Below are 6055 nucleotides of genomic sequence, written 5' to 3' on the forward strand. Positions count from 1 at the left end.
TTATCTTTTCATCTTTTACTTCTCCTTTCTCTCAACTTCATGCTGCTTTCATATGTTTATATCTCCTCCTTTTTCTTCAGATCTTTTTTCAAAAATCCACTTCCTTTTTTGAACTTTATTACCTGATTCTTTCATAATGGTATCCAGCTCTGCAGCCTTCTAGACTGTTTTCCAGCGAATTGCCTTTCTGTGAGTTAATAAAAGTTCCTAGACCTTGTTTTACCAAATATGCTTGTGTTGCATGACATGCACTCAACACTCCGCATGATTGCTAACCTTATTCTGGTGTCCTTACTTGTTGCAGTACCTTAGAGATAAGCTGTGAAATATTGCTTATATAGTACCAGGGAAGAGGGTCTAATATTAAGCGTACATGCATCAAAAAGTATTTTTGCCCCATCGTTAGAACATATCCTAGAACTCTATGAAGAATATATTACTGTGTACATACCATGCTTTGTTTACAGAAAGAGTAGCCCTTGTGATCTGTGTAAGTATTGTCTTAAGAGTGTGTGATTGAAAAATTACAGCACTATCACTGTAAAGAGCATTGACCGTAGCCATGGTGTGGTATCTGAGGCATAGCAAGAATGGTATCCTTTTAACAAAGTGTTGTGGGTTTTGTTTGATATTTTATTATTTTTGTACTGGGTATATAGACTATGTTTTATGTTATTATGTTGGGCTTGGAGAAATGCTACAGAATATTTGTGTGAGCTATGAAGTTGCTAAATATCTGGTACTGCAGAAAAGGTCTATCAATTTTTTCAAAGCCATTGACCGATACACAGTTTATACCTTATTGCAGCACCAGAGTAGTAAAAACATTATGTAAGCTCCCCTGTATGGTGTCATTCTAGTTTAAAAAAAAATATTTTAAAAAGTTATGACTTTACCTTTTCTTTCCACATTTCCAGTCACATAATGTTCCTTTTTCACCTGACTTTGCATTCCTTTTGATTTATATTCCCCTGAACTGTAGGCTGACATAAGGGGCCCTTTAGGTTGAATGAAAGGAGAATTATCAATTGCCAAAACTATGATTTATCAGGAAAAAAAGTAAAGAGTAAAAGAAAAATTAACTTACTCCACATACAAAAATCATTTGAAATTTCCTCTCTATTTTTTCTGAGTTCAGTATAAAAGGAGTATTTAGACCTGTCTGGTTTTACATTTTATTGTGAGTCTGTGTTGGATTCTGTCATATACGTCGCTACTACCTTTTCCTTTACTCCTTGAACAGCCAGATATGAATGAATGGAAGTACTGAAAAGGTGAATATATCTAGTCTGTCTGAGTACCAGTGGCAGAATTTGCTCTATATTTTACACTCTGACTCAGGCACCACTTTCTACAGCAGCCTGATCTCAGTCTCGCTGAAGTGACAGGCTTGTTATCCTTTAGCATTTCACAGATAGCATGCACGGTACTGTCTTGGTTGTTGGGTTTGTCCGTTTGGGGGTTTGTTTTGTTGGTTTTTTTAGGAGGGGTTATTAAGGAGTTTTTTGGTTTGGGAGGGTTTTTTGTTTGTTTGCTTTAATTAGCATTGTCAGTGATTGATGAGGGATTACACAATCTCTTCTCTTGGATATCTATGCCTGCGTAAGATGACTTTACCACGTTTATAAGTACTGTTGTCATTTCAACTGCAAGGCTTTAGGATTAGCTACTTCTCTGTGTTTGTCATTCCTGGTGCCTGGCAGAGGCAAAGCTACTTAATACAGGCTGCTGCTTAACACTGCATTAAAGAAGTCTTGAGGACCCTTCACATTTCTGCTGCTTTACTTTATCTCTAAGGCTGTGACAATCAGAATGAAGCTGAGCAGATGGGGTTTTTTGTGGTGTTGAAGATAACAGTGTAAAGCTCCAATGGCAGCTCTCTTGCTCTTAACTTCTGCAATACTGTAGCTTTTAACACTAACTTTAGTCATAATGCACACCATACATTACGAGCGTTATTGCTGACAGCAAGATGAGACTAGATTATTTTACAGGTTTCTCATGGATGAAACAGTATAATCTGTCACATAAATAGCTCCCTGATAGGACATAAAATGCAATGCTTCTGGTGCTTCATGAGATCTGATGACACCCTGCTCACAGGTGTGATAGACAGTGCTGGAATCGACTGTAGGGTCCTAAACAGTCTGGGATCTAATGTCTTTGGGAGATGACTTCTCTTCCATGTTTTGAAATCAGCCTACATCTTCAGAGCAGTATCTAATGTTACATAGCTTGGAGCCAGTGACTGAGAGATCTCAGCTGAGGATTCCTGATCTTGGATTTCGTTTTTCCTACAGAATCAGCTTTTAAACCCAGAAGAAGTTGTTCTAATTAGCTAGTCTAATTGACCTCTCAAAGAGAAAAATTTAACTTGCAATTCCTGTACTGATTGCAATAACTTCTGCTCCAGATAAAGCGTATATTTTAAAATAAGTACTAAATCTGAACGTAAGACATTATTCCACCAATCTTGAAAACATGCTGTATCTTCAGATAACAATTATAACAATGATCTAGTTACCATTTCTTTTAAACATTGCTATCTCCTGATGCTCATTTGCTTTTATTTCTGTATTTGTCCAAAAGACCTTGACTGTTACTGTTGTGGCACAGTCAAGGCCCATGATGACTTCCCCAGCATTAATTTTGTGACGATTAGTAAGGGGGACCATGAGGTGGGAGGTGTCATGGAACTTTATTGCAGTTTTTGTGATGACCTCAGTTTAAACACCGGAAAAATAACTGTTAGGTTCACAGTGTCTGTAGTCCAAGACTACTTACTACCAGATAGTAAGTAGTTAAGCTCCATAGCACGAGGAAGTGGAAGGGATACCTTAATCCATAAGAAATTGGTATGACTTAGATCATAGGTACTGTATTTATTTTGCAGCCTGATGGAGGGGACAAGAGCAGCTATATGATTGGATTGTGTGACAGATTGCCTCCTGACCACAAGGCTGTCTTGTGAATAGACTTATCTGGAAAGGCTGTCTGGATACGCGCAAAAAGCCGGTATGTCTGTGAATGTGCAAAGCAGCATGTTGAGGCTCACGCAATGCCATGTACTACAGCAGGCTTGGTCCTGAGGGCAGCCACTGAATGACCTGGGCACTGGAGCAGAGATATGCTCAGGGAGGTCAAATTTTCCAGTGTCCTTTCCTCATGTATTCTTATTTTTGATCCAGAGAATATCTAAGCATCTATCCAGAAGAATTAATACTATATCCTTTGTCTCACTTTGGATTTCCCAAAAGAAACATCCTCTTCTGGAATTTAAATCCCAAGGAATTGCCCAAAATTGTGTTCCAAGACAACCATACAACCACCAACATAACCCAGGATTTCCATTCTCATTCTTTCATTTTTCTTCAACATCTTTTAAACTGATTATAAAGTTTGTCTTTTAATTCATGGAGTGAATCTTAAAAGACTTGACACAAACATTCAACAGGTAAGAATACCCAGAACTTTGGGGGTTGCATACAAGAACGGGAGTTTTAAAGTTGGGTTTTTTCCTATTTCTGGCTAAAACAAAGAAGCTTAAATGCATAGAATGGGTAAAGGAAAAATATTAAGATCTTGATGGTATCAGTTTAGGCTCAGAATTAACCTTGGGCAATGGCGTAGACTACCTATAACCAAACCATACCAACCACATCTAATACACACCACTCGCTATAAAGCAGTAACAACCTGCCCCAGCTCATTTTTTCACAGAACACGCTATTGAGTGTGGAGATGTCTTTCCCACTCTGATGGTGACCTGCTGTTTTGACCTTAGAGAGGTTTATTTTCCCTCACTTCTGAATCCTTGTCCTCATCAATGAAAATGGGTTGTGGCTGTCTTGGATGTGTGGGGATTTCTCTGACAAAAAGTACTATAAGATAATTAAGTGGTATCTCTTTTAATGGGACAAAGAACAACTCTCAGAAAACAGTAAGAATTTGCTGGTGTCAAGTAATGATATGCTACACCAACCCATTTTGTATTATGCAGAATCTATTGCATACAAAGTTTATTCTATGTGATAAAGCATGCAGGTTATTTTGTGTGTCATACTGTAATATAGACAACATAAATATTATAACAGCACTGGGCAAATAAAAGCAGCTGATCACATCACTGGTGCTCTCCAATAACAAAGAGCTGTGAAAGGGATGAAGAGGCCATCGTCTGTTGGGTCAGTCCTCCGGCATAAATTGAAGCAATTTGACAGCCCTGCAGCTTTATGTCATCTCTTCACAGCCACGGGCTGGTGCGGTGGGGGACGAGGGGAGTGCTTTGGCCCCACCTGCCCCCGGAGAGCAGTCCCCCCGCAGAGGAGCAGCGAGGGGTGCTCCGGAAGCCGCTGCGCTGTCTGCGCCTCCCGAGGGCTGCTCGCCAGGAGCGGCGTGCTCAGAGCGTACCAGCTCCACAACAAATGAGGTTACGCTGGCAGTATGGATAATATATCATCAACACGTGTGTGCTATACTAGCCTATGTTTTTTCTGTAGGCTCATACTGTATGAATCAGTTACTAATGAGGCTCATAATAAAGGGTACTATTAAGTGAACACTGCATTAATAATGCTGGCAAGTTTTCAAGTCTACAGATGTTATTTATAGTATATGACTAAACAAATACGTATCCCCTTTGAGGCTGAGACTCCAGAGCAATTTACTGATTTCCTGTATAGGCTAGTTCATACAAAGATTCAAGTAAATACTGCATTTGGATGTCTTGCTTGGAACTACACTCTGAAACTAGTAGATAATCATATTAATGTTTAATTTTAAAATCATTTGGAAATGTGTATGCGTTTTCAGAGGATTAGATACTACCCCTCTGCAGCTCTCATGGAGAAATGCATTTTTCTGCATTGCTGCTTTAAGGAAAAATAACATATTTAAAGAATATAGCCTGCAGTTACATAGCAGAGTTGAAATGAGTAGAAAGGTTAGAAATAATTCTGGAAAAAAAGGGACTTAGTAAAAGCTAAAAAAAAAAAAAATCCTATATTCTCTCCTTTTTATCTGGTTTTGAAATTAATTCATTTCTCTTATTTATGAGGATTAATTGCCAGTGAGAGAGATTCTGTAGATTTAAAATGTTTTTGAGTAATGAATCATTTGATTTGTGACTTTGTTTCTTTTCTGCCTCTTATAATATCGCAGGTTTAGAGAGGCCTTCAAAACTGAAGAAAGCTACAAACTCACAAAAGGCTCTGGTCCACACTTCTGGCTTTTTTGTGTGTCAGGAGAAATATTATACAGCAAACTAAAAGCATTCTAAATTAAGGTACTTCCAGGTAGAGCATCTCTGGTTTAAGTCATAATGATGATAATTGAGCAACAATAATTTACTTCAATTTTCTCATATAATTTAAAAATAAAACAGCAATGACAGTGAATAGATAGAGAAAATCATAGTCTATGAAACACCTCTGGTTCTACCTCTTATCTGCTTATGTTTCTCTTCTAAATTCTTAAATTAAAACAGTTGAAAATGATACATACTGACATGTAAAAACAGCTGACTGTATGATGCTTAAATAATTTGCTATAAAAATATCACTTACCATTGCCAAGTATCTTCTGATTTAAATCCACTATTATCATGCCTTCTTGGATATGAAATATGCAGCAGAGTCAATTCCCAGTGTGTTAAATACTTGACAAAATAATAAATGCAGTGTAACTCCACAGTGTTTGGATATTTGACTGTAACTCCTAAGCATTCAAAGTGACTACTCAATATAACAACTTTTCCTCTGCAGAAAATGCCTTGCTATTTGCCAGCAAATCTTTAATGCTTTAGATTGGGTATTTCCAACTACCGCCCTACTTGCTAGGCAGATGTGTATAAAAGAGATGTTATTTCACTGAATCAACCACTGAGATCGTAACCCTTTTCCTGTACCACAAACAGAAATGTAAAACCTCAGACTTTCCTTTTGGACTTTTACTGACTTGTGTCTGTTGTAAGAAAGCAAAACACAACTAGTCCAAGGACTAATATATGGAAAATGTGTTAAAACATTTTAGATCATCTCATTGCTTCTCATTCCTG

The 6055-nt window shown here is 37.8% G+C and overlaps 1 protein-coding gene across 2 annotated transcripts in view; it reads right to left on the reverse strand.

The window, feature by feature from the left end:
- The window catches only part of IL16 (interleukin 16), a 47167-nt gene extending 41468 nt beyond the window's left edge, over nucleotides 1-5699 (reverse strand). For both annotated transcript variants that reach the window (XR_737988.1, XM_010281385.1), the window contains exon 1: nucleotides 5565-5699. The gene's annotated coding sequence lies outside the window, so the exon portion shown is untranslated. The remainder of the gene's footprint in view (nucleotides 1-5564) is intronic.
- Nucleotides 5700-6055: the final 356 nt, after the last annotated feature.

Source organism: Phaethon lepturus, unplaced genomic scaffold (genome assembly GCF_000687285.1).
Source record: "Phaethon lepturus isolate BGI_N335 unplaced genomic scaffold, ASM68728v1 scaffold4852, whole genome shotgun sequence".
NCBI classification, from domain to species: domain Eukaryota; kingdom Metazoa; phylum Chordata; class Aves; order Phaethontiformes; family Phaethontidae; genus Phaethon; species Phaethon lepturus.